The sequence below is a fragment of the Oryctolagus cuniculus genome, chromosome 9 (genome assembly GCF_964237555.1).
Source record: "Oryctolagus cuniculus chromosome 9, mOryCun1.1, whole genome shotgun sequence".
Lineage (NCBI taxonomy): Eukaryota > Metazoa > Chordata > Mammalia > Lagomorpha > Leporidae > Oryctolagus > Oryctolagus cuniculus.
Window position 1 is genome coordinate 107,752,776 of NC_091440.1, and position 7,700 is coordinate 107,760,475.

The 7,700-nt window shown below is 39.6% G+C and overlaps 2 pseudogenes; both read left to right on the forward strand.

Annotated features, from left to right (window-relative positions):
• Nucleotides 1-702: 702 nt before the first annotated feature.
• LOC127486761 (heterogeneous nuclear ribonucleoprotein A1 pseudogene) lies at nucleotides 703-2,531 on the forward strand (annotated as a pseudogene).
• A 2,260-nt stretch (nucleotides 2,532-4,791) lies between these two features.
• Nucleotides 4,792-6,247, forward strand: LOC138843711 (ubiquitin-conjugating enzyme E2 D1-like; annotated as a pseudogene).
• The last annotated feature ends 1,453 nt before the right edge of the window (nucleotides 6,248-7,700 follow it).

Genomic DNA, 7,700 nt, shown 5'->3' on the forward strand with positions numbered 1-7,700 from the left:
CCTCTGTGTTTCCTGTGTTTTTCTTTCAGCAAAATTTTAGAATAATTTCTGAATGTCATCTATGACCAACGTTATTTCGGGACCAACCATTGCTACTGTTCTTTCCCTTGTTCCTCAGGCATCTTATTTTCTTGAAAGCTGCTCCATTTTTTTCGAATTAGGAGCTAGTGATAAACAGTATTTATATCTGACAATGGATGCATATCCTCTGGAGCAGTTAGTGTAGGCAAAATAGACAAACTACTCAGGAGTTCATTTGGTTTGGGCTTATTTTTTTGCTATGCTCATGACAAAGCAGAAGTTGAATTCTCTACTTTTTTTTTTTTTTTTTTTTTTGACAGGCAGAATTAGACAGTGAGAGAAAGAGAGAGAGGCAGAGAGAAAGGTCTTCCTTTTTCCATTGATTCACCCCCCAAGTGGCCGCTAAGGCTGACACTGCACAGATCCGAAGGCAGGAGCCAGGTGCTTCCTCCTGGTTTCCCATGCGGGTGCAGGGGCCAAGCATTTGGGCCATCCTCCACTGCCTTCCTGGGCCACAGCAGAGAGCTGGACTGGAAGAGGAGCAACCAGGACAGAATCCGGTGCCCCGACCTGGACTAGAACAGGGGTGCTGGCGCCGCAGGTGGAGGATTAGCCTAGTGAGCTGCAGCGCCGGCCTGCTCTACCTTTTTTTTAAAAAGATTTTTTATTGGGATACGCTCGTTGGCTTACTCCTTTCTGCCTGCGGACGCCGCCAAGGAAGCATCGTCGAGTTCTCTCTTCCCACCGCCGTCATGTCGAAGTCAGAGTCGCCCAAGGAGCCCGAGCAGCTGCGGAAGCTCTTCATCAGAGGGCTGAGCTTTGAGACGACCGATGAGAGCCTGAGGAGCCATTTTGAGCAATGGGGTACGCTCATGGACTGCGTGGTAATGAGAGACCCGAACACCAAGCGCTCCAGGGGCTTTGGGTTTGTCACCTACGCCACCGTGGAGGAGGTGGATGCGGCCATGAACGCAAGGCCACACAAAGTGGATGGAAGAGTTGTGGAACCAAAGAGGGCTGTGTCGAGAGAAGATTCCCAAAGACCAGGTGCCCACCTCACTGTGAAAAAGATCTTCGTGGGTGGCATTAAAGAAGACACTGAAGAGCATCACCTCCGAGATCACTTTGAGCAGTACGGGAAAATCGAGGTGATTGAGATCATGACTGACCGAGGCAGTGGCAAGAAGAGGGGCTTTGCTTTTGTGACCTTCGACGACCATGACTCCGTGGATAAGATTATCATTCAGAAATACCACACTGTGAATGGCCACAACTGTGAAATGGGGAAGGCCCTGTCGAAGCAGGAGATGGCCAGCGCTTCGTCCACCCCGAGAGGTCGAAGTGGTTCTGGAAACTTTGGTGGTGGTCGTGGAGGTGGTTTTGGTGGCAATGACAACTTTGGTCGTGGAGGAAACTTCAGTGGTCGTGGTGGCTTCGGCAGCAGCCGCGGTGGAGGTGGTTATGGTGGCAGTGGGGATGGTTAGTTACAATGGATTTGGTAATGACGGTGGTTATGGAGGAGGCGGCCCTGGTTACTCTGGAGGAAGCAGAGGCTATGGAAGTGGTGGACAGGGTTATGGAAACCAGGGCAGTGGCTATGGCAGGAGTGGCAACTATGACAGCTATAACAACGGCGGAGGCGGCTTTGGCGGTGGTAGTGGAAGCAATTTTGGAGGCAGCGGAGGCTACAATGATTTTGGCAATTACAACAATCAATCTTCAAATTTTGGACCCATGAAGGGAGGAAATTTTGGAGGCAGAAGCTCTGGCCCCTATGGTGGTGGCGGCCAAAATTTTGCCAAACCACGAAATCAAGGTGGCTATGGTGGTTCTAGCAGCAGCAGCAGCTATGGCAGTGGCAGAAGGTTTTAATAACTGCCAGGAAACAAAGCTTAGCAGGAGAGGAGAGCCAGAGAAGTGACAGGGAAGCTACAGGTTACAACAGATTTGTGAACTCAGCCAAGCACAGTGGTGGCAGGGCCTAGCTGCTACAAAGAAGACATGTTTTAGACAATACTCATGTGTATGGGCAAAAAAACTCGAGGACTGTATTTGTGACTAATTGTATAACAGGTTATTTTAGTTTCTGTTCTGTGGAAAGTGTAAAGCATTCCAACAAAGGGTTTTAATGTAGTTTTTTCTTTTTTTCTCTTTTGCACCCATGCTGTTGATTGCTAAATGTAATAGTCTGATCATGACGCTGAATAAATGTGTTTTTTTTTTTTTTAAATGTGCTGTGTAAAGTTTACTCTGAAGCCATCTTGGTAAACTTCCCCAAAAAGTGTAAAGTCAGAATTCATCAGGGTGATGCCAGGTTCCATTTGAGATTTATTTACAAAATGCTTGGGTGGAGAAGCTGTTCTCAGATACATGAGTTACTGTTGTGACCTTCTGAAGTTCACCATTAAAAGCCACCCAAGCAAAGTCATGGGGTTATTTGGTTATAAGAATGATTGTTGGCACATCCTTTGCAATATATCTAAATTGAATAATGGTACCAGATAAAATTACAGATGGGAATGAAGCTGTGTATCATCCATTATCCTGTGTAATCAATAAACGATTTAATTCTCTTGAAAAAAAAAAGATTTTTTATTTATTTATTTGACAGGTAGAGTTACAGACAGTGAAAGAGAGAGACAGAGAGAAAGGTCTTCCTTCCATTGGTTCATTCCCCAAATGGCTGCAATCCCAGACCTATGCCTATCCAAAGACAGAAGTCAGATGTTTTCTCTTGGTCTCCCATTGGGAGCAGGGACCCAAGCACTTGGGCCATCCTCCACTGCCTTCCCAGGCTATAGCAGAGAGCAGGACTAGAAGAGGAGCAACGGGGACTAGAACCAGCACCCATATGGGATGCCGGCACCACAAGCGGAGGACTAACCTAGTGCGCCATGGCACTGGCCCTTCAGTTTATGCTGAATCTGCCACGCTGGTGAGGATTTTCATGCAACACCTCAACCACCCATAATCTTTGCATTCATGAAACACAGAGAAAGTTTCTTTAAGGGCTCTTGACCTTACATACTAGTAGAAGAAAGCAGTTGTTGCTTGCTCTTCAGTGCTTACTAAGCTCCTAGCAGAGAACATGGTTACCTATTGGCCTGGTTGTCATAGTTCTGCATATGCTAATTACCTAGCCTTGGTGGTGGGGTTTGTTCTATTCCTTCTTTCTTGTGTCAGACAGATGGCTCTATCCTTGTGTATGGCAGGTCTCCCACAAGCTGTAGCAAGTTGTATTGGAGAGTGTTATCAACCTGCATTGTGAAGTGAACCATGCTGATCTTCAGAGCTCAGAAGCTTTATTCTCCGTCAAGCACTAATATGGAACTATTAAGAAAAAGAATATTTAACTGAGATGCCAAAAAGTGGGGCGGGGGACAGGGATCCAAATAGAGTTTCTTAGAAATCCCAAAGTGAGAATCACGAATCCATCAAGTGGGGATATTTCCACCGCTGATTGGTTATACCACCAAAAAGTAATTCCCATTGAAAACAGAATTATTATTTGATCCAGCAATCCCACTATTCCTTTTGTAACCAAATGAATTGACTTCAGTGTATTGAAGAATCTACACTTGCATGTTTATTTCAGACTGTTCACAAAAATCAAGATATGGGATCAACCTAAGTATTTATTAATTTTAAAAATACTTTGTATATAGACATAATGCAATCTTATTCATCCATAAAATAGAATTAAAATCTGTCATTTGCAGCAGCATGGATAGAATTGGAATACATTATTTTTAGTGAAGTAAGCAACATACAGAAAGATGAGTACTAAATATTCTCACTTTTTTAAGATATATTTATTTATTTTAAAGTCAGAGTTACAGAGAGAGAGACAGAGAGAGACAGAGAAAGAGAGTTAGGTCTTCTGTCTGATGGTTCACACCCCAGTTGGCCACAATGGCCAGAGCTGCACCAATCCAAAGTCAGGAGCCAGGAGCTTCTTCTGGGTCTTCACATGGGTGCAGGATCCCAATGACTTGGGCCATTTTCCACTGCTTTCCTAGGCCATAGCAGAGAGCTGGATTGGAAGAGGAGCAGCCGGAACTAGAATCGGCACCCACATGGGATACCAGCACATCAGGCCAGGGCGTTAACCTGATGCGCCACAGTGCCGGCCCCCTAAATGTCCTCACTTTTATATGGAAGCTAAAACATTGATCTTAAAGCAGAGACTAGAAGAGTGGTTACCAGAGCCTGAGAAGCATGTAGCAGAGAGTGATGGAGAAAAGATGTTGATTGATACAGAGGTGCAACTGCTTATGAGAAATAACTTCTAATGTCTTATAGCAATTATGAATATTTCAAGTTAGTTAGTAAAGATGATTTTGAATATACTCAACACAAAGAAGTAATAAATGTCTGAGTTGATAGACATGCTAGTTACCCTTAGTGGATCATTAATATTGCAAATGCATATTACATATCATACTATTCCCAATAACCCTATATAATTACTCTCCATGTGTCAGTCAAAATAAAATATATTTTTGTTTAAATTTATTTAGAAATTTATTTTAAGATTTAACAATTTTAACATTTTGCAATATACACCTCATATGGTGATATTATACGCATACATATATACATTGTTTTTGCTTTTAAATGGGAATATTAATATTACATAATGTGGGATTCATGTTGGTCATCACAATGTAAAGAAAAGAGGGGCATTGTTATGTATATGATACAATCCAGTGGAGTAAATACTTATATGAATGTATATAGTAAAAATAATATTCACGGCACACTCGCGCTCGGGCGCACTCGGAGCAGCCACCGGCTCTTGGAACGAGCCAGCCAGCGGCGAGCCGGGGACGCACCGGGCAGATCCAGCTGAGCGGCCCGTGAGCCTAGCCCGCGACCACCCACACCCCTGAGCCCCACAGCCGTCCCCCGCCAGCCGGTGTCCCCTCTGCCCTCCCTGACCCATGGCGCTGAAGCGGATTCAGAAAGAATTAAGTGATCTACAGCGTGATCCACCGGCTCACTGTTCCGCTGGCCCTGTGGGAGATGACTTGTTCCACTGGCAAGCAACTATTATGGGGCCTCCCGATAGTGCATATCAAGGTGGAGTCTTCTTCCTCACCGTACATTTTCCAACAGATTATCCTTTTAAGCCACCAAAGATTGCTTTCACAACAAAAATTTACCATCCAAATATAAACAGTAATGGAAGTATTTGTCTAGATATCCTGAGGTCCCAGTGGTCACCAGCCCTGACTTTATCAAAAGTTTTATTGTCCATATGTTCTCTACTTTGTGATCCTAACCCAGATGACCCTTTAGTACCAGATATTGCACAAATATATAAATCAGACAAAGAAAAATACAACAGACAGATCAGCAAGAGAATGGACTCAGAAATATGCAATGTAAAATGAAAAAAAATTTTTTCATATATACCAGAGTACTGTAAAATCTAGGGTTTTTTCATCATTAGCAGTAAATTGAGCACTGTTTACTGTTTCATTGTACCATGAAACTCTTTGATTTTTACCCATCTTAAGTGTGTTTTCTGAAGCAAGACAAAACAAACTTCCAAAAATACCCTTAAGACTGTGATGAGAGCATTTATCATTTTGTATGCATTGAGAAAGACATTTATTACGGTATTTAAGATACTTGGACATCTGCATCTTCAGCTTACAAGATCTACAATGCAGCTGAAAAGCAACCAAATTATTTTTTGCTGAAACTAGATGTTTTCACATGAGAAATACTGTACGTGTTGTCTAAGATGTCGTCACTTTTATAAATCTGTATTCAGATTTCATTCTTTGTTTGCTCACTTTATAATTTGTATTTTTTTACTGTATAGACTAAATATATTCTATTTACATGTGTGTCAACTCATTACTTTTTTCCTGTGAACAGTATTGAAAAAACCCAACAGCTGATAATTAAATGAATGAACTGTGTCTCCCTTGTCTTAGGATATTCTGTAGATTGATTGCAAATTTCTTAAACCTGAAATGATCTTTACACTGTAATTTTGAGTATACTGATTATGGAGAAACACTTGTTTTGATTTTGTATACTTGACTTAACTTTATTGCAATGTGAATTAATTGCACTGCTAAGTAGGAAGATGTATAACTTTTATTTGTTGCTATTCACATTTGAATTTTTTCTGTATAGGCAATATTATATTGACACCTTTTACAGATCTTACTGTAGCTTTTTCCATATAAATAAAATGCTTTTTCTACTATTTGTCTTGATTACTTAAAAAAGTGAAAATCACTTTATAAGTAAGGATTAAAGCTCTGTGTAAAATTTTGCATGAAAATTATTTCCAAATTGTGACTATGAAGTCTATTGTGTTTGGCATTAATCACCATTAATTATAAGCTTTATTGCTTTAGGTTAGTATCTCTTTATTAAATTGTGTATCTATAAGATAGTATACTTTGGTCTCTTGTAGAGGAGAATTTAGAAGATGGAGTTTGTCTTAAATCACATCTAAAATGGATTATTGCAAAGGTCTTGAAGTGAGTGTAAGGCAGTGTCACCCACCATGAAGAAAATTGTGTTTGTAGACCTGAGGAATCACTAGATTAATTTAAAAAAATGCTCTTCTAGATGTAATAGGCAGTGTAATTCTTAACATTTTAAAATCTGAAATTTCTAAAGCAGAATTTTAATGCCATCACAATTTGAAAAACATTTTTATTATAGAAGTTGCAAAGAAAATCCTAAATAGATACTTCCTTCTGTTTTTATAAATTGCCAGTTAAAAATGCTTTAAATTGGCAAACTGTAGATTTTAAGAAAATCTAGAAAGCTCCAATGTTTTAACTTGAGAAAAATACATCTCTTTAGTGTTTAGCATGCTTATCAAACTTGAGTGAGTGTCATTTTTAAGAACAGTTGTAGCTCTTGATTATTGTAGTAGCTGTGTAAGTGTGCAGGAATCTGTGATGGGTGTAGTCGTTAACAAAGGATTTAAATCACTTGAGTATTTGATCATGGTTCACTATTTTATTAAAGCACAAAATAACCTTGTTGTTAGAAATTATGTGTTTTTAAAAATGAATGTAAAATAATTAAATGAATTGTGAAATGGATGTTTAAGAACATATAGTCTTAAAAAGCAACTTTATTAAGTGATGTCTTGAAATAGCCATAATGTGAAAAATACTGCTTCACTGGCTATATATATAAGCTACATTTGCCCTGAATTTGAACACTCAACATCTTTAGATTTAAGTATTTAGTATATTTTGATAGTAAAGGCTTTTGTTTCTTGAGTATCTTTCACTCTTTTTTTAAACTTTTCATTAGTGTGGCATTTATTTTTGAAAGTGTCTTTTTTCCTTTATTAAAGTTTTTGAAACTTGCCTAAAAAATAATATTCACAAAGCTTTTACTCTTTATATTAATGTCCACATATGAGAGAAAATGTGATATTAATCTTTCTGTGTCTGCCTTATTTCACGTAGCATAATGATCTCCAGTTGCATTCATTTTGTTGCAAATATCAGAATTTCATTCTTTTTCATGTCTCAGTAATAATTCATCATATATATATACACATAAATATTACATTTGCTTCACACAGTAATCAGTTAATGATATTCATGCTTATTCCATATATCTGTTAAGCACTGGGATGCTATAAACATGGGAGTGCAGGTATCGTTTTCCTTGTTGACTTTGTTACT